General features: G+C 45.2%; 1 protein-coding gene and 1 long non-coding RNA gene across 9 annotated transcripts in view; both read left to right on the forward strand.

Moving 5' to 3' along the window:
- Positions 1 to 20,311, forward strand: part of ARNT2 (aryl hydrocarbon receptor nuclear translocator 2) — a 193,105-nt gene that overhangs the window by 15,728 nt on the left and 157,066 nt on the right. Inside the window, exon 1 of one of the 8 annotated variants that reach the window (XM_027521386.1) lies at positions 5,004 to 5,039. The exons of 5 other annotated variants lie outside the window; for them this stretch is intronic. The gene's annotated coding sequence lies outside the window, so the exon portion shown is untranslated. Of the gene's footprint in view, positions 1 to 5,003; positions 5,040 to 10,806; positions 10,895 to 12,328; positions 12,536 to 20,311 lie in introns of those variants that run through there. 2 more of the 8 variants (XM_027521385.1, XM_027521384.1) reach the window with 2 other exon arrangements.
- LOC113879696 lies at positions 3,393 to 4,905 on the forward strand. The gene is made up of 3 exons (XR_003507431.1): positions 3,393 to 4,056; positions 4,161 to 4,205; positions 4,796 to 4,905. It is a non-coding gene; the product is annotated as an uncharacterized LOC113879696 (long non-coding RNA).

Genomic DNA, 20,311 nt, shown 5'->3' on the forward strand with positions numbered 1-20,311 from the left:
AGCATCATTCCTTCCAAAGAACACCCAGGACTGATCTCCTTTAGAATGGACTGGTTGGATCTCCTTGCAGTCATGGGACTATCAAGAATCTTCTCCAACACCACAGTTCAAAAGCATCAATTCTTCAGCATTCAGCTTTCCTCACAGTCTAACTCTCACATCCATACATGACTACTGGAAAAACCATAGCCTTGACTAGATGGACCTTTGTTGGCAAAGTAATGTCTCTGCTTTTCAATATGCTATCTAGGTTGGTCATAACTTTCCTTCCAAGGAGTAAGCATCTTTTAATTTCATGGCTGCAATCACCATCTGCAGTGATTTTGGAGCCCCCAAAAATAAAGTCTGACACTGTTTCCACTGTTTCCCCATCTATTTCCCATGAAGTGATGGGACCAGATGCCATGATCTTCGTTTTCTGAATGTTGAGCTTTAAGCCAACTTTTTCACTCTCCTCTTTCACTTTCATCAAGAGGCTTTTTAGTTCCTCTTCACTTTCTGCCATCAGGGTGGTGTCATCTGCATATCTGAGGTTATTGATATTTCTCCTGGCAATCTTGATTCCAGCTTGTGCTTCTTCCAGCCCAACATTTCTCATGATGTACTCTGCATAGAAGTTAAATAAGCAGGGTGACAATATACAGGTAGCTAAGTCACTGGAATTAGACCTGCTTGTTAATACCCAGTGCTGGCTAGAACTAGCCTCTAGCCCGGTTCTAGAGGCTCTGCCTGTAGGCGGTGGTCAAGTTGAAAGAAGATTGGCCTGACATTTGTATTTCTTTATTAAAAAAAATTTTTTTTTTAATTTATTTATTTATTTGGCTCTGCCAGGTCTTAGTTGCAGCACTCAGGATCTTTAGTTGTGGTGTGTAAGCTTTTAGCTGCAGTATGTGGGATCTAGTTCCCTGACCAGGTATGGAACCTCGGCTCCCTGTTCAGTGGTTAAGACATGTTAGTTAGATGCAGACCTCCTGGATTGATTCTCTATCTCTTCTCTCATTCCCCTGCTCCTTGATTGTTTTCCGTGTAGCGGGTATATTTCTTTAGAAAGCAAACCTTCAGTCTCATTCCTTGGGAGAAATGTCAGCCCATTGGCATTAGGGGTTAGAAGTTTGTTATTATCATTAATGGGATGGTGTTGGGAAGGTAGAGAGGATGAGGCATATGTCATTGTGCTGCCTTTAATTGGAAAATAGTGGCTTTTATTTTCTTTTTCTTTTTTGGACTGTGCTGCACGGCATGTAGGATCTTAGTTCCCCAGGCAGGGATTGAACCTGCTGCATTGGAAGCGTGGAGTCTTAACCACTGGACCACCAGGGAAGTCCCAGAAAATAATGGCTTTTCAAAGAAGCATCTAGATTCACTTTTTCTTTTAAAAGATTTTCTAATTGGGTAAAACAACAGAAGCCAAACTATACCATTATGTACTACTATTTACAAATTGGAAAAAGTGATTTAAAGGTTTGAAAATAGAAGGGCCAGCCTTGGTGTGTCAGGCCAGTGCAGACAAAAAGAAAGCTGTGGTCACAATGTTAAAATCGGTAAAAATGAAATTATTGTCAAAACATCTAATGGTAAGAAGAAATTATTACCCTGTGATTTGTTGGTTTTGATCTTAATGCACCAAACAACATTTTATAATTGATATGAATTTCTTATCACTTGCAGTGAACGCCCATCTTATTGGTGTATTTTTAGCCATCAAATTAAAGCTGCCTGTCCCTTCCAGCTGGCTGTTGGAACATCCAATGCATGTTTCCTGGGGAATACGACCCCCCCTTGGTCATTTGTGACACCTTTGGACCTTCAGCACTCAGGAGAATCGGAAACGGGCTGTCTATTGTTTAGTTCAGGTGGGCCATCAGGAAGTTACAGTGCCGAAAAATAGGCAAAATTAGGAAACTGGTAGATGAATTATTTATTTATTGTTAACGCATAGTTTGACAGTCTTTGTTTCCTAATCCAGAAAACTGAGTCCCTTTATTGGGACCATTTATATGTACAGACTTATTTCTACCACTTTTTTTCCTTTCTGTCCCACTTGTCCTTTTTCTTACCCCCTCCTTTGTTTTATTGGAGATGAAGGTCATATTTACCATTCTCTTCTTTCTTGCTCTGCTAGTTTGGAGGTCATATATAGTATGCGTGTTAATTACCACTTTGGAAGCATGATTACGCACACTCAGCAGACTTTAGTAATACTAAATGGCCTAGCATCACCTCAGATCACCCCATGAAGCACATGCTAGTATTATTTACTTATAGTCAATGCATATTTATATTTATTCTGTGTTCATCACTCTCTTTGCTCAATAAAGCAAAGAGAGTCCTCCTTGTGCCTGGGACCTTCCATTTGGGGTTACTTTGGTTTCCTTATCTGTAAAATGGAATAATAACAAATACCTATCTTCAGGAGCAGGTGAGGTGAGCTGTTGAAATGAGATGTAAGGTGTTTAGCGGTGTTTAGCAGTGTGCTGGACAGTGTCTGTGCTCAGTATGTGTTAGCCCTTCCTATCATTGGAGTTATTCTGGCTTCGAGGACCATTTCCACAGGGATCTGAGAAATGATTCGTAATGGATCTGAGCAATGGCAGCCTTGAGCAGTAAGCATGGAAGCACACAGCAACTCCTAACACTAGGAACACAAACCTGTCAAAGCAGCGAGTCCCATGATCAGTTATGTCACATGTCCTTTTCAGCGTCTATTGAGATAAACTCAGGGCTTTTTTTTTAAGCTTATTTAAGCTATTAATAGATCTGCTAATGGTGAATTATCTGCATCTTCCTGGAATAAAAGGAACATGGTAACACTGCACAGTTCTTTTAATGTTATTATTGTAAGATAATGCTGGATTTGATTTACTAAGATTTTATTTAGGGATTTTCCATCCATATTAACGAGTGAGGTGTTTTTGCAAATACAGAATTTGCAGTGTAGTCGGTGAAGTGTGCTTGTCAAATAATTCGTATATACAGATTACAAATATTCATTGTGTCTGTGAAAGAGAAGAAGGAGAAAGAAGGGGAGGAGAAAGGAGAGAAGAAGGAGGAGGTGAAAAAAGAAAGATGGGGAAGATGAAGCAGGGGAGGAGGGGGCAGGGGAAATAGGAGAGTAGCAAGAAGAGGAAGGAGAGGAGACACAGAGAAAAGGAAGTCACAATATATTTGTCAGGATTATTTCACTCTCAGAAGACATCCCAGAGACTTCCCTGGTGGTCCAGTGGTTAAGACTTCACCTTTTAGTTCAGGTGCTATGGGTTTGATCTCTGATCAGGGACCTAAGATCCCACATGCCTGGCAGCCAAAGAACCAAAACTATAAAACAGAAGCAATATTGTAACAGATTCAATAAAGACATTAAAAATGATCCACATCAAAAAAAAAATCTAAAAAAAAAAAAAAAAAAAGCCCAATTCAAACCAAACAATAATTGTCCCTAAAGTTAAGATAGCCAGGTGGGCACTTGGCTTCAGGTAAAGATCCGGAGGTGCTAGCATTGTGCCTTTCACCCTGTTTATCTTCGCTAGGTCCTCTCGCCCTCCCTCCTTGTACTGGTTTTAATCTCAGGCAGAATCCCCCTAGTGGTGGTGACGTTACATCTCATCAGTGAAACTCCAGCAGAAGTTAGATGACATTGCTGAGCCGGGGTCTCCTGCCAGGGCATGCAGTGCTCTGAACAGACCTGGGCATGTGCCCACCTTTGGGAAGGAGAAAGAAAGACTCTCTCTCTAAAGAGAGTCTCCATCACAGCTTTAGATGTTGTATCTGGCCTCACCTTGTCTTGACTTTAACATATCTGGCTCTATGTTTACAGGTCTTTTTTACTTTTACTTTTTGGCTGTGTTCCATCTGTATTGCAGCGTGTGGGCTTCTCCAGTTGTGGCACTTGGGCTCTCTAGTTGAGGTGTATGCATTTGGGTCCCACTTGAGCCACGCAGACTATGAGTGGAAGGGGGGACATACCTGAGATGTGGTTCTCAGCACTGTCACTGAAGTGAAGAAGGGGACGTCGGGACAGGCAGTACAAGACATTCTGGATTATCCCTAGTTGATCAGGTGCGTTTGTGTTTCCCAGGTTTCAGTTACCTCATTTGGCTTGCACAAAGCTCCCATGAAGTTTTTATAAAGTATTGTCTAAAATTTTTATTTATTTATTTTAGGCTGTGCTGGGTCTTCTTCCTGTGTGCAGGCTCTCTCTAGTTGCGGTAAGCAGGGACTACACTTCTTTGCAGTGTGCGGGCTTCTCATTGCGGTGACTTCTCTTGTTGCGAAGCACGGGCTCTAGGGTGATTAGGCTTCAGTAATTGCCCTGAGGCATGTGGGATCTTCCCGAATCAGGGATTGAACCCGTGTCCCCTGCATTGACAGGCAGATTCTTAACCTCTGGACAAGCAGGGAAGCTCCCATGGAGTTTTATTTGATATCATCTTCCTTCCCGTATTTATGGAGGACCCAGGGATTGAACCTGGGTCTCCTGCATTGCAGGCAGATTCTTTACTGTCTGAGCCACCAGGGATGTCCACTGAAGGTCTGCTTAGAGTAGCCTTGCTTCTGTCAAGATGAACATAAATGAGATAATCAAGATGAAGATGAACAGGCACTCAGAACAGGGACTTGAGCCTTTAAATAGCTCCAGACAAACAAGAATGTCCTTCCTGGGAGCCTGAAATGTTGTATAGTCATTGACTTTTTAAATGGATAGACTTTGTGCTTCTGCAAGTGTGGCTCTCTGAATGGCTGTTTTAAAATCTGAAGTCATAATGGGCACGTTTCTTTCCCACTCTCTTCCATGAAGATGGCTGTATCCGTAGCATCTCTACGGGAGGACCCCTGAGGATTCTGATCCTTGTTGTTTAGTTGCTCAGTCACGTCTGACTCTTTGTGACCCCGTGGACTGTAGCCTGCCAGGCCCCTCTGTCCATGGAATTCTCCAGCCAAGAATACCGGAGTGGGTTGCCATTCTCTTCTCCAGGAAACCTTCCTGCCCCAGGGATTGAACTCAGGTCTCCTGCATTGGTCTTTACCATCTGAGCCACCAGGTAAGCCCATGATCTCTATTTCAGGTTCCCCAGTCCATCCATGAGGCTCAATTGGATTAAGTACTTTAGAACTAGAGGTTTATCATTTTATTGGTGTATGTATAAAAGAGAAAAGATGGAAATGTGATTGATTGCCTCACTCCTTCTGTGGCCAGGAAGGTAGAGTCTTGAGGTCTGTGTTTCTTCTCAAGATAAATGTTGGTTTTTTACTGGTAGCTCCTAACAGCTCCTGGGTCATGCTGGTCTCCATATGTCCTTTTTTACAAAAAAAATTTTTTTTCATGTGGGCCATTTTTCAAAAGGATTCTCAGGTGGCTCATTGGTAAAGAATATGCCTGCAATGCAGGCGATATAGGAGACTCGGGTTCAATCCTTGGGTCTCCAAGATCCCCTGGAGAAATAAATGGCAACTCACTCCAGTATTCTTGCTGGGAAAATTCCGTGGACAGAGGAGCCTGGCAGGCTACAGTCCATGGGGTCACAAAGAGTAGAACCCGACTGAGCAACTTAGCATATTTTTTAAAAAAGGTTTTATTGAATTTGTTACAATATTGTTTCTGTTTTATATTTTGGGGGTTTTTAGCTTTGAGGCATGTGGGATCTTAGCTCCCCAATTAGGGGTCAAACCTACACCTCCTGCATTGCAAGATGAAGTCTTAACCACTGAACTGCCAGGAAAGTCCCCTTGTCCCCATATTTTCTACTTTGAGCATAGCTGGACAAGTAGAGTTGGGTTTTAGGATATCATCTTAGAGAAGACATAAAACAGCAATTACAGGAGCTCCAGGCTGCCACCAGAATTCAGTTCCTCTCGATCTTCTTTCAATTAGAGCAAAACCCAACTTCTTAATGGTGCCTTTCTCCCAAGGCTACTACATAGGAGGGGCAGGGCCAAAGAAAGAAAGGATTTGGTGAACACAAGGGTGTGGTCATCAGTCACTGGGTGATTTTCTCTCCGACTTCACGAAGAGAAACAAAGTTTTCACTTCTCCTAACCTGGTTAAATTATCTTGTTTATTTTTTAAAATAATATTTATTTGGCTGCACTGGGTCTTAGCTGTGGTTTGTGAGATCTTTAGTTGTGGCATGTGGGATCTAGTTCCCTGACCAGGGATTGAACCTGGACCCCCTGCATTGGGAGTGTTAGCTCCTGGAGCACCAGGGAAATCCCTAAATTATCTTGTTTAGAACACATTTCAAAATGAAAGGTGTTCTTTCTGACACAGTGCTGTTGAACAGCTATCTTCACGTGGGCCGTGATAATGAAATAGTGCAGACTGGGTGGCTTCACCAGCAGAAATTCATTTTCTCACCATTTGGAGGCTGGGAAGCCCGAGGTCAAGACGCCGGCCTGTTTGGTTCTTGACAAGAGCTCACTTCCTGGCTTGTAGATGGCCACCTTCTTTCTGAGTCCTCCCAGGCTGGGAGCAGAGAAACAAGGAGAGGAAGCCAACTCTCTCCTGCTGCTGCTAAGTCGCTTCAGTCGTGTCCGACTCTGTGCGACCCAATGGACAGCAGCCCACCAGGCTCCCCCGTCCCTGGGATTCTCCAAACAAGAACACTGGAGTGGGTCAGCTCTCTCCTATCTCTACTTAAAAAGAAACTAATTCCATCATGAGGGCGTCATCCTTAAGACCTTATGACCTCCCAAAGACCCCACCTCCAAGTACTGTTCCATTAGGTTTTAGAGTTTCAACATGACTTCCAAGGGGACACCCTTCAATCCCTAGCATTGGCACAAAATTATTTTTAGGATATGCTTGTGAGCTTCATCGAGTCCAACCCTTTGCAACCCCCTGGACTGTAGCCCACAAAGCTCCTCTGTCCATGGAATGTTCTAGGCAAGAATACTGGAGTGGATTGCTATTTCCTCCTCCAGGGGATCTTCCTGACCCACAGATCCAACCCACGTCTCCTGTGTCTCCTGCATTGGCAGGTGGATTCTTTACCTACTGAGCCATCGGGAATGCTTATTGTAGTGATCCATGTTTGGAGTGATAAGATTCTAGACTCCGGTGAAAAAAGTGAGAAAGGACACCTGACTTGCAAGGTGGGGCTCTGTGGCTGTGGTTTGTTCTGCTGAGACCTGAGCATGCTGCTTTGTGTCCCTGTCTGCCTCTCTTCTGAGACATTTAAGAGTGCCTTCTTGGTTCACCGCTCAAATTGATTCTGCACTGAACTGTTCCACTCCATTCTGCGTTTGTGGCAGTGACTGGTGGTACCTGATCGAAGACGGGTGCTCAGAAAACCCTAGCAGAAGGAAAACAGGGAGTTTGGGGCCTCCAGACTGAAAACAAGTGAGGTTCTGCTGATGGAAAGACTGGAAATCAGCTTACCAGATGGTTTGGGAAGGAAAAACGGAGTTCCATTTTAGACTATGGAAGTGTGAATTGAAAGTTGCTCAGTCGTGTCCTACACTTTCAGATCCAGGAAAGCCCGCCAGGTTCTTCTGTCCATGGAATTCTCTAGGCAAGAATACTGGATTGGGTTGCCATTCCCTTCTCCAGGGGACCCTCCTGACCCAGGGATCGGATCTGGGTTTCCTGCATTGCAGACATATTCTCTATCATCTGAGCCACTGGGGACACCCTTAAAATACAGAGGTTGAGGTTAACTGTGATATTGCTGTGGTGGTGGTGGTTTAGTTGTAAGTCGTATCCAACTCTATGAGATCCCATGGACTGTAACCCGCCAGGCTCCTCTGTCCCTAGGATTCTCCAGGTAAGAATACTGGAGTGGGTTGCCATTTCCTCGTCCAGGGGATTTTTGCAACCCAGGGATTGAACCCGCATCTCCTGCATTGCAGGCAGATTCTTTACCACTGAGCCACCTCTATACATTATTGCCAAGTAGTTGAAGATCACATAGTCATACATCTTAGGGAGATAAAAGTCCTTTGTTTTAACCCTGTAGTCATGGCAGGGGTCCCCAGGATAAAGGTGGCCCCATATCACCCCAAGCCCTGCTTGGCACTCTCTTGGTGACTTGATCATTTATAAGGCATTTAGACAGTCCCATCCTGTCTCATGGAACATTCTCTGCTGCTCTTCAATTCTACTACAATTCCTCCTTATTCCTGAATCTGTCTTCTGAGGGATTGCAGCCTGCATCTACTAATAGCTTGGGTCTTCACTGTTGCTCGTGGGTGGGAGCTACTCTCTAGTTATGGTGCATCGGCTTCTCGTTGCAGTGGCTCCTCTTGAGCACAGACTCAAGAGCACAGGCTCAATAGTTGTGGTGCACGGGCTTAATTACCACTTGGCATGTAGGATCTTCCCACAGCAGGGATCTAACATGTATTCCTTGCATTGGCAAGTGGATTCTTAACCACTGGACCACCGAGGAAGCCGCATGTATCTTATATATTGGGAGATTCTCAATCTTAGCTCATCTAGAATGCCTGTGTACGTTTGAAACTGAATATTTGGAGAACAATAAGTTCGTGTGGCATGCCTTGTCTTGGGATCGTTGTTACTATACTATCAGTGTAGATATGATGATGACCCGTGTGATTGTAGGGTCATTGATCACCCACAAGTTCAAGGATGCCAGAAACGATCCTGAAATACGTATTTCACTGCTTGACCATTCAAAGGTTGAGCCATTCATTCAGAAGCCAGGGCCAGATGCTAGGGTAAATATTGTAAAGCTGAATTTCACTGGATCCCTGACATCTATGTCTGTCTCTAAGCTTTTGTATCCTGCCCTACTAATGTACCCTGAACATTTTCCCGTGACATTATTCTTTGAAATCGTGATATTTAATGGCTGAGTGATTTTTATCTGTGTGGGTGTTCCATAATTTATTAGCTTTTAACTTTATGTCAGATGTTTTAGTTCATTTGGTTTCTGTTCAACTTCAAACTGTATTTGGACAGTCAGCATGCATCTGAGTCATTCATTTTTCCCTTATCCTTCATATCCTTGGCCACCATGTCAAGGGCTCGGCAATAATCAAGAAGTGGCCTCTTCTGCTTTATACAGGAAGGTGTCTTGCATATTTGAAGACAGTTTCATCTCTCCTTCTGCCTCAAGGACTCTTCTTCAACCTGGGTTTTAAGCGAGGCTCCCTCTAAGACCCTCTCAGGGCAACCTGTCCATTGACTGACCCCGAGCCTTCAACCCAGGTGACCTGCCCTGTATTCTGCCCGACCCAGGAGACCCACTTTCCTCTGATGGTCTCTGGCTGTTGATTTGAGTCAAGCATGAGATGATCCATGGTGGAGGCCCCACTGTGGTTAAAGACATGGGCCTGTGTTTGTCATCTCCCAGAGTGGGCAGATTTGAGTGCTGAGTTCACACTTAACTGTCTTCCTCTAGAGTTGTTACCTTACCAGTGACCTCCCGACCTTTCTTCTGCCATTACTGGCTACCTGTCTTCTCCCTGGGGGTCTGGGTTTTGCCTTTTTTATAAAGTTCAAGGTGGGCTCAGACAGAGCAGCAATACAAGTGCTGATACCCTAGTAGACTCTGGTGCAATGTCCGCGTTCCAAAGGGCCCAGCACGGCCCAGGCGGGCCAGGGAGCAGGGCTCTGCATAAGCAAGCATCATTAGCTGAGTGGGAGGCCATCTCCCAAGGCTGCCTTGGGACTGGTTCCAGTTCCCTAACACCAAACCTGCCTGCCAGCGAGAAGTGACTCAGGCCTGCAGCCAGGGCTCTGTGTCCAGGTGGGAGGCGTCAGCTGATGGAGGCAGGACTGGCCTTTTCTTCTTTTCCTGGGTCCATGGCCATCTCTTACCCTGTCCAGCACCTCCTGCCCTGCTGCAGAGAGCACCTTCCCCACCCCATCCCCCCACCCCCCACACTATTGCCTGTTTGTGGATGAAGGCTGCCTTACAGAGGATGTACAACAGGTTAAAGTCTAGAAAGGACTTGGAGTTAGAGTTCCTTGCTTCTCAGTCTAATGGCTTTTCTGTACATTGTTTTGTTTTGTTTTGTTTGGCCACACCTTGAGGCCTGCAGAATCATCCCGGACCAGGGATCGAACCCATGCCCCTGCATTGGAAGTGCAGTGTCTTTAAACCACTGAACCGCTAGGGAAGTAAGTCCCTTTTCTAAGTTGCGCTGTGCTTAGTCACTCAGTCGTGTCTGACTCTTTGTGATCCCATGGACTGTAGCCTGCTAAGCTCTTCTGTCCACGGGGATTCTCCAGGCAAGAATACTGGAGTGGGTTGCCATGCCCTCCTCTAGGGGAGCTCCCCAGCTCAGGGATCAAACACAGGTCTCCCACATTGTAGGGAAGTTCTTTACTATCTGAACTACCAGGGAAGCCCAAGAATACTGGAGTAGGTAGCCTATCCCTTCTCCAGGGGATCTTCCTAATCCAGGAATTGAACCGGGGTCTCCTGCATTGCAGGTGGATTCCTTACCAGCCGAGACACCAGGGAAGCACCCTTTTCCTATACATTGTGCTATAAAAATCCCACCCTCCAGAGGATCTTTGGGAGTTCTGTGCCTTGCCTTCCTTCCAGAAGTGGAAAGGACCCTTTCTCCCTTGCTTGCTAGGAGGACTCATTTTTGATCTCTCGCTGAAATATTTTGATAACAATCTAGAGATTTCAGTATAGATTGTGGTTGCGCAAGAAATCCAAATCACCAGTTTTTCAGAACCTAAGCAGTTAACATTAGAAATTTTGCTGCAAATAAATTGATCAGTATGCAAGACAGTTGTCACGGCTGAATCATGGTCCACAGTTAAGGTAAACAGATCTGTGATGACATTTTCTGAGCGGAATACAAATGTAACTCATTTCCTCCCAGAGCTTTCTGACATTTCTTCTACACGGATAACAGATTCTCCCAAGAAGGTGTTGGTCACAAGGAAGAAAGATCTTTGTTTAATCCCTCTGTAAAGGTATGGCCGTGATATTTGATGTGCTATCCTTGAAAAAAAATTGTTCTAAGAGAGATGAATAGTGGGGAGGGCATTTTTCTTTGGTTAGCTGCCCCTCACTCCCTCCCAATCATGGGGGGAACCCTTTTGGGTTTTTGCTTATTTGAATGGTTATTAAAATATTACATTGTCATATTGTGAAAGTTTGCATGTCATTAATCTTTTTTTTGCAATGTGACAATCAAGGGATATTTTTCCTTATTTAGATTCATATGAAATAGTAGTGAGGGGAGATGAAACAGAATGTTTTTCCATTTTCTCACGTTCTTTTCATCTGTAATGCTCTCAAGTTTCACATTTTCTCCCAGGTTTTCACTGCCTATACTGTGTTTTAGAAATTCTATACACCGCCTCTGCATTTGAAATGTGAAATAGTCCTTAGCTAGATGCTGCATCGTAAGCCGGCTCTGTGTTCTGTGTTATGGTGAAGCTTTCAAAAGCCTCAGCTTGTGCTGATGTTGAAATGAGCTGAAAACCTGCAACTTTGGGTAAGGGCGGGCAGAGAGTCATTCCATCCCTGTGTGTGACAGGAAACAGAGTTTCCTGGGGTGGGGGGATGGATATTGGCATTTGGGGTGGGGTTGCTCTGGATAGAGCTATGCATGTCTGTTTGTGCATTTGTCATTGGTTACGGCCAGAGATCCTGAGCAAGGAGCTATGCCGGAGGGTTGCATTTGAGGTGGGGGTTTCATTCTAGATCCTGTTGGGAGCTGCATTTGGGAGAAAGTACCTGCAAGGACAGGAACAAGAGGGCATGCCCCTCAAAGCGGGGCGTGAGTAAGTCTGCTCAGAAATCATGGGGCAATAGAAGGAATCCATTTGGGAAAAGGGCATCTTTCACACCATGCTTCATTCCTTCCCAAAACATTTACAGTCCTTGGCCAAGATAGCGCAGATGCAGCCTCCTCCAGAAAGCCTTCTTGGATCTCCCCAGCCATTCCCACCACCCAGGGTCTAGTCTTTTGCACAACTCACAGCTCTAGTGTGAAATTGCCCAGCTATGTGTCATCACACTCAGGACTGAACTTGTCAGTGACAGGATGGGGTCTTTTTGTTGCCAGCTCTCCCACTTGAAGCACAGTTCCTGGCTCAAAATCAGAGCTTTGCAAATGCTATTTGTAGTGGGTACAGGCCCTGTTTTCTTACAGCAGCTTCTGCATAAAGAAGGGATGTCCTGATTAACCCCATTTCTTAGTTGAAGAATAGATGGGGAAACTGAGTCTCATGGCAATGAAGCCAGAACTAGAAGCAGATGCCTCTTTAGTGCGGAGGAAGGTGTAGACACTCATGTCTCCACTTTTCTCCAGAGTCCCCACATATCAAGTGCATGGAGTGGTTGATGTAAATATGCGACCGAACCAACCACATTTTTCTTCCTCCTCCAGAAATTTTTTGCCCTGTGCAGTCTCAGTGTAGGAGGATCAGGTGACCAAGGCTTTTTAGAATCTTCCCTTCTGGGCTCTGACGATGACACATCATGTATTCTGAGGCATTGACATCATCTCCTTCCTCCTGAACGCCTCTTGGTGGCTCCATCATTCAGGCTCTGTCATCTTTCACCTGGACCATCGTGACCTTGAGTCATTCACAGGAGAAGTGCAGGTACAAGAAGAATGAATCACCAGGGACCAGACCTAGAATGGGAGGGGCAGGGACTGGCCAAGGACAAGCTTCCTTGGAAAAGTGATGTTTGAGCTGAATCTGAATGAGTGGTCGGAGTTAGCTTGGTGAAGAGAGAAGAGAGAACTTTCTGGCCACAGGACATAGCGCATGCAAAGGCCCTGAGGTGGGAGGGAATGTGGTGTGTTCATAAAACCGATTGGGGCAGTGTGGCCAGAGCCCAAGAGGTGGGCAGGAGAGGTGGACGGCAGTCTGACCACCCAGGGACTGGCTGGGAGCTCCACATTTGTGCTGAGAGCAGAGAGAAACTGCTGGGGGATAGAAAGAAGCAAAGGCTGGACCGGTCAGCTCCAACTCCCCTGTGAATGATGAGCGGGGAGAATAGAAGCAGAAAGACCAAGGGAGGAGGCCCTGCAACAGGCCAGCAGCAGAACCTAGGGGACAGAGGGACTGCGAGGATGTGGCAGCAGGCCTTGATGGCTGGGTTTGGGAATTGCCATTGAAGAGACAGTATTGATGCCGCTGCCTGCGTGAGTTCACCTGGAGAGAGAGCAGAGCAGAGGGGGCTGTGTAAGTGCCTGGAGTCCTAGAGGAGGGGCAGCTGGCTGAGGAGAGGAGGAGGAGCCTGCGAGGTTGCAGAGAGAGGATGCGGCCCCTGGCAACCAGGAGTGTCTGGTGATGGAGTGGGCAGCTGCCCCCGGCAGAGAAGGGCGGGGTGGAGACGAGACCCCCATGATCATGGCAGCTCCCTAGCAGGGTGACAGAGACACAGGCCTGATGGAAGGGGATTGAAAGGAGACTCGGGAGTGAGAAGATCCTGAGGGGATGCGACGGGGAGCAGTGACTTTGCCCCATGTGACAACTCTTACTCTGACGAGTTCTTCATCTGCTTTTAGGGTCGATTTGCATTTTTATATGTGGTGTTTTGATCAGTAGGATGCGTTCATGTTTCTGTGGCACTCAAGCCTCTCCATTTTAAAATTTATTTATTTATATATTTGATTGCGCCGGGTCTTTGTTGCGGCATGCAGGATCTTTAGTTTTTTCTGTGTCCACGAGGAGGAAAAAAGTTTTCACTACTCCTACCCTGGTTACATTATCTGTTTATTTAAAAAAAATATATTGTCTATTTGGCTGCACCGGGTTTTAGCTGTGGCACTTGGATCTTTAGCTGTGGCATGTGAACTCTTAGTTGCAGCACATGGGATCTAGTTCCCCAACAAGGGATGGAACCTGGGCCCCTGCATTGGGAGTCTGGAATCTTAGCCACTTCCCTGGATGTTCAGCAGGGAAGTCCCAAGCCTCTGTTTTTGTTTTTTTTTTAAGGTGCTGACCATGACCTCCACACACCTCTCAGTGGAATTCCTTTGCCGGTGACCACTTGGGACACCCAAAGAAAACTAGAGTGGAAAGGATGTGGATGGTTCACCCAGGATTTCTGGGCTCCCCTGCTGGGCTGTGTGAACACTCTGAAGGCCGAGTAGAGCTGTGTAGGGCTGTGGGGTCCCAGAGCTGTGATAGGGGCACGTGCACCTCTTCAGGTGAGGCTCTCATGGATGAGAGCATGGCGTCGCCAGGAGGGAGTCGTGTCCACATTGGTTCAGTGCGGAGGGTGTGCTTGGGTGAAGTCCTTCAGGGACCTTGGGAGAGTGGAGGTTGGGGGCAGCCAGTGGATGCACTCTCGGGGCCTGTCTGCTGACCCTCCCGTGGGGTATGGGGCAGGCCAGCCAGGTTAAAGGCAGAACTCTGGGTAGGGAGCTGGAGTGAGGTCAGTGAAGGACAAGAATCCCAGCTCAGGCTCCCGGGGCTGTGGCAGCCCCTCTTGGCCTCCCTTTGCATGGGCATCACCCTGAAGACATTTTGCGTGGGGGCTGCAGAGGAGTCAGTCATATGGCCAGCTCCCTTCTGTGGCCCACTGTCCCCTTTCCTGCACTCCTGTGAGACGTAGCCATAAAAACCAAACTGCAGAAGTGATCTAATTCCTTACAGAAAGAAATTATACTAAGTTTTGTTAGTGTCTGTGTATATGTTACCTGGCTTCCCAAGTGGCACTAGTGATATGGAATCCGCTTGCCAGCACAGGAGATGTGGGTTCGATCCCTGGTCCGGGAAGATCCCCTGGAGAAGAAGGAAATGGCAACCCACTCCAGTGTTCTTGTCTGGGAAATCCCATGGACAGAGGAGCCTGGAGGGCTACAGTCCATGAGGTCTCAAAGAGTCGGACACAACTGAGTAACTGAGCATGTGCACGTGTGTGTTACTTAGCAAAGGCTTAGACATCCTTTTATGTTCCAGACATCATGCTAAGTGCTTTACAGATATTAGCTTTTTAAATCCTCATAGCAATGTCATGAGGAATTTACTGTTTATTATGGCCATTTTCTAAACAGAAGACTGAGGCATAGAGAAGCTAACTTTTGCTCAAGGGTTCTGGAAAAGTACAGACATGCACACACAATATCTGCTTTAAAAAGCATTCTTGTCTTGGGGGGAAGTAAAAGGAAAAGAGGGACTATACCTTCTGCCAGGTATCTGACATAAGGGATCTTCCTTAAGCCCCACAGTAACTGTGGATAATGTGGGCATTTTCGTTATTTATAGATGAGGAATCTGTTGCTTAGGGGATGATCCATAATTTGCCTGTGGCCACAGAGTGACCCCAAAGCATGGACACTTTCTGCACGACACACAATGTCCACCTGGATCTGTGATTTAGAGTCTGGATGTTACGATGGCTCCTGTCGCCCCACCTCCCCTACCTGGGAAAGGGTCTGCTGGCTGCCTAGCCTCTGCCTGCGCCTGTTGAGGAGGCGAGGGCCCTACAGGGGTGGGACTGACCCATGAGAGCTCTTTTTCCCCCTTCACAGCCCTGTGGCTGGGGCATAGCACTGACTTCTCTCTGCCCCAACTCCCTGGTCTGTAAAATGGGCTGATTTATGCCTCTCTTGTAGGCTGGATGTAAAGCTCATATGAAGAGATTAGAACCGGGTAAGCACCTAATGTAAATCTTTTAGGTAAATATATACCTATTAGCTATAGGTATACATTTAGCCCCTCCTTTTTGGATTTTCTTCCCGTTTTGGTCACCACAGAGCACTGAGTAGTTTCCTGCGCTGTACAGTAGGTTCTCATTAGTTATTGATTTTATACATAGTGAAAGTAAAAGGCAAGTCGCTCAGTCATGTCCAACTCTTTGCGAGCCCATGGACTGTAGCCTACCAGGGTCCTCTGTCCATGGGATTTTCCAGGCAAGAGTACGGGAGTGGGTTGCCGTTTCCTCCTCCAGGGGATCTTCCCGACCCAGGGATTGAACCCGGCTCTCCTGCATTATAGGCAGATGCTTTACCGTCTGAGCCACCAGGGAAGCCCCTAGTAAGTGTATATATGTTGATGTTTATCATCATCATTAAGCCAACCCATTCCATTGTTGGACACTCTTTTTATTAAGAAGTCATCCTCTTCCTTTGACTCATTCATTCACTGCTTCTAGCTCTCCAACTGTATATGCTTTCCAATGTGTCTTACAGTGAAACCCTTTAAAAATATTTATTTCTCTATTTGTGTTCATTAAATTAACACATCATTTGATTAATGTTAAATTAGCACAAGTTATTTGGGAAAAAATCCTAGTATATTCAAAAATAAAAAGAGCTTTTAGGAGGAAATAAAACCCACCTATAATTCCCACAACAAAAATAGCCAAGTTTAACACATTGGTGTTCTTGTATCCGCCTTCCCGTCTTTTTCTGCACATACAGCAAGTACACACGCACTGCCCTGGCATCCTCTTGTGCGTGCATGCTCAGCTGCTTCAGTCATGTCTGACTCTTTGAAATCCCATGGACTGTAGCCCACCAGGCTCCTCTGTCCATGGGATTCTCCAGGCAAGCATACAGGAGTGAGTTGCCATGCCCTCCTCCAGGGGATCTTCTGGACCCAGAGGTAGAATCCTCATACTCCTGTGGTTCCTGCATTGTAAGCGGGTTCTTTACCGCTTAGCCACCAGGGAAGCCCTTGTGAGGCGTGGGTAATTTGATGTCTCTTGATACATACTGCCAAGTCCTCCTACACAGAGGCTGTGTTCTTGCACACCCAGGGTATGACTGTGGCCAGGTCGTCACCTGTTAGGTATCTGATGCTATTTCCTCTCTGCCCAGTGCTATAGTCAAGGTTCCACTTTACTTCCTTTTGAAGTGAAATTCAGAAACCCTGCACATCAATAGTGTACTCACAGGACTATTTTCCATCTAATTGAATAGCATTTTCTATTCCACTTAAAACCATGCTCTGCCTGGAGACCCTCACCTCTGACACCAGGTGAGTGAACTTTCTCTGCCCACTTTTCCTGGATGGATGTCCTAGGAGCTTTGCTAACTTATAGTCAAATCATATGGAGCAGTTGCCAGGTTTAGGCAGCAGATAGTCGCTTATCCAAAGAAGGCTGACAGCAGATCAGTTGGTAGATATGGATGTAGGTTATAGATGAGAGAGATGTATTTTTTATATTTTTATTTGAATGTACTAAGAGTGGTTTTTAAAAGATGTTAGAGAAAAGTTTAACCTTTCAAGTGAATTTTGGTCTCATCGATTGCATATTTTGCTTGGTTTGTTTGGTATCTAAAACACTGTGTTAGTTACCACAATGACATTTGGTAAAATGAGAAATCCATTCCATGAATCAGTTAAGAAATAGGAACAGCAGCAGATTTCCTTGACGTCATAAACTGTATTTGTCTTAAACCCGCAATTATATTCAAGGACCAAGCAAGTTTATTTACCATCACCATAATCATGATCATTTTAATCATTGCTGCTTGAGAGTTTTTTCCCTTCCCAGACACTGTTTGAGGCTCTTTATAAACATTATCCTTAATTTTTCAAGTGATCCTTTAAAGTAGATTATTATTAAGAAGTTTTTGGGTTGTAATTTGAAACCAGATATGTTTTATTGCAGAACCCCATGGCCTTTCTATTCCCACTTACTGTCATTATTATCAAATATCTTGGAAACTCTGGTCAATGAAATAAGACTTGAAAAGAAATCAAACATTTAACTATTTGAAGTGAGAAAATAGTATTATTTGTAGCCCATAGACTTGGTAAAATTAGAAAGACTAATTCATAAGACTTAATGACAAATTATTAGAGCAAATTTGAAAATTTGGTGAAATGGCAGGACACATGGCAATGGCCCTAGAAACTCTTTATCCAGGAATTCAGATTTTGAAAGGATAATACATACACAGAACAGCAAGGGAGGGGAGGGCAGCACCTATCTTAGCTGCTGGTCAAATCAGTTGATATCACTTGTGAAGAGTTACTGCAGCACAATTGTCTTCATAGCTACTAACCAATCAGAAAGTATCTGGGAAAGGTGATCTCATTCACACTAGTAGCAATGATCATAATACACAATACAGTATCACATCATCGTAACATCATAAAGTAGAAATAAACTGAATGCTGGGGCTTCCCTGGTGGTCCAGTGGCTAAGACTTTGAGCTCCCAATGCAGGGATCCCAGGTTTGATTCCTGGTCAGGGAGCTAGACCCCACATTGCCACAAGTAAGAGTTCGCATGCTGCAACTCTAGATCCCATATGCTGCAACTAAGACCTGAAGCAGCCAAATCAATAAGTAAATAGAATGAAAGTGTTAAAGAAGTTAGTCATTATTAAAAAAAAAAAAAAAAAACTTATGGGGAAAAGGAAGGACTAGAATAAATGAGGTTAGGACAATTGATCTTTTCTTTTGCTGTGGACTGAATTGTATCTTCCCAAAATTCATTTGTTGAAGCCTTAACACCCCAGTTGACTGTTCTGAAGATAGAGCTTGTGGCAGGTAGTTAAGGTTAAATGAGGTTATGAGGTCATGAGTCTGCTGCAGCGTCACTTCAGTCGTGTTCAACTCTGTGCGACCCCATAGATGGCAGCCCACCAGGCTCCGCCATCCCTGGGATTCTCCAGGCAAGAACACTGGAACACCAAGAACACTGGTGGTCTTATAAGAAGAGAAAATGTGATAATATGGAGGGAAGGTGGCAGTCTGTAATCCAGCAAGAGGGTTCCTACTGCAATTAGTTTGGCTGGCACCTTCATCTTGGACTTCCCATTCTCCAGACTGGGTGGAAATACATTTCTTTCATTCAGGCCTCTTAGTGTATGGTATTTTGTTATGGCAACTGGAGCTGACCAATACATCTTAAAACTCTACCTCTTAAGGCTTTGTCTAGTGTTAAAAAATCTTTCAACCTAAAAAAGCAAGCAATAAATAGGAGAAAGATTGTTAAGTATTTTCAGAAAATTTGGCAAAGCTTCAGTATCTGTCATAAAAAGCATCTTACAACTAGATGAGAAAGAACATCTGAAACTTAGAAGAGAAATGGATATAAGATATATGAATGCAGGGGGATTGGGGGGGTCCAAGAGGGAGGGGATATATGTATACCTGTGGCTGATTCACTTCATTGTACAGAAAAACTAATGCAACATTGTGAAGCAGTTATCCTTCCATCTAAAAAAATAAACATAAAATAAAAAAAGATATACAAATGCAGTTTACAAGAGAAAAGTAGAACTAGAATGAGCCACGTTTTCTTAGAAATGCTTCTTGAAAATGAGAAAGAAATCTAAAACAGAGGGGATATGTGTATACATAAAGTGATTCAGTTTGCTGTACAGCAGAAATTTAACAATATTGTAAAGCAACTACATTCCAATAAAAACTAATTGAAAAAGAAATGCTTCTTGAGTTGGGGAAGGGGTAGTTTTGGCCATTGCGGCTGGTGAGCCGACATCCATCTGTATTGTTTGGGTGGCCCTCTTTGCCGGGGATGCGTTTGTGCCTCTCAGTCTTCAAATTCTGTTAATGTATTTGCTGCCTTGCTCCTCTCCCCCTAAAGCCACCATGCTCTGGCTTTATGACACACTCATGTCACATGTAGAGATTGCAGCCGGCTCAGTGTATCTGTCAGGTGACCTTCATGAAGCATACGCTTTCTCCATGGTAGAAACTACTTGTGTCTACCTGCCAACTCACATTTGGCATCTTGCACCACGCTGGGAGGGCACAAGAATGTACCCAGTGGGCGTTGATGGAGGCAAGCTGGTTGTGGGCCTGTCCTCACTGGCCCTTCTTCTGGGCCGATGAAACTTACTCATGGGAAATGGCCACGCAGAGTAAGATGACAGCAAGTCTGGGCCGATGAAACTTAATCATGGGAAATGGCCACGCAGAGTAAGATGACAGCAAGTCTGGGCCCTCCCCGTGGCCCAGCCCCTGGCCCAGGGCGCGCACCTGGGCAAGGCACTGAATCTTTCTTTGCGTCCCTCATCTCTCTGAGGAAAGGACTGGACTTTCCAAACTCCTCAACCCTTGCCCCATAGACAGGGTTTCTGTGGAGCATTACGGTCCACAACTTTGTTTTCCCCACATAAAATGGGACAGATATCATCTTCTTTCCTAACTGCGCATTGTCTTCCGTTTTCCACTCCTTCCTCCTCCTTGCCAACCTCTGAGCCAGAAGGTGACTGCAGGTGGGCCTTTCCAAGTCTGCAGACACGGGCGAAGATCTCTCACAGCTTGACATGTCCTTAGTTCAAAGGCAGGAACGAGGTAGTTGACTTTAAAAAACTAGAGTCACGGGAAACATTATTTGTTAAGAAAACGCGTTTTAGGAGTCTCCACATGGACTTCCCTAGTGGTCCAGTGGTTAAGAATCTGCTTGCCAATGCAGGGGATACTTTGTGGGTTCGATCCC

The sequence above is a fragment of the Bos indicus x Bos taurus genome, chromosome 21, assembly GCF_003369695.1.
Source record: "Bos indicus x Bos taurus breed Angus x Brahman F1 hybrid chromosome 21, Bos_hybrid_MaternalHap_v2.0, whole genome shotgun sequence".
In the NCBI taxonomy this organism is placed as follows: domain Eukaryota; kingdom Metazoa; phylum Chordata; class Mammalia; order Artiodactyla; family Bovidae; genus Bos; species Bos indicus x Bos taurus.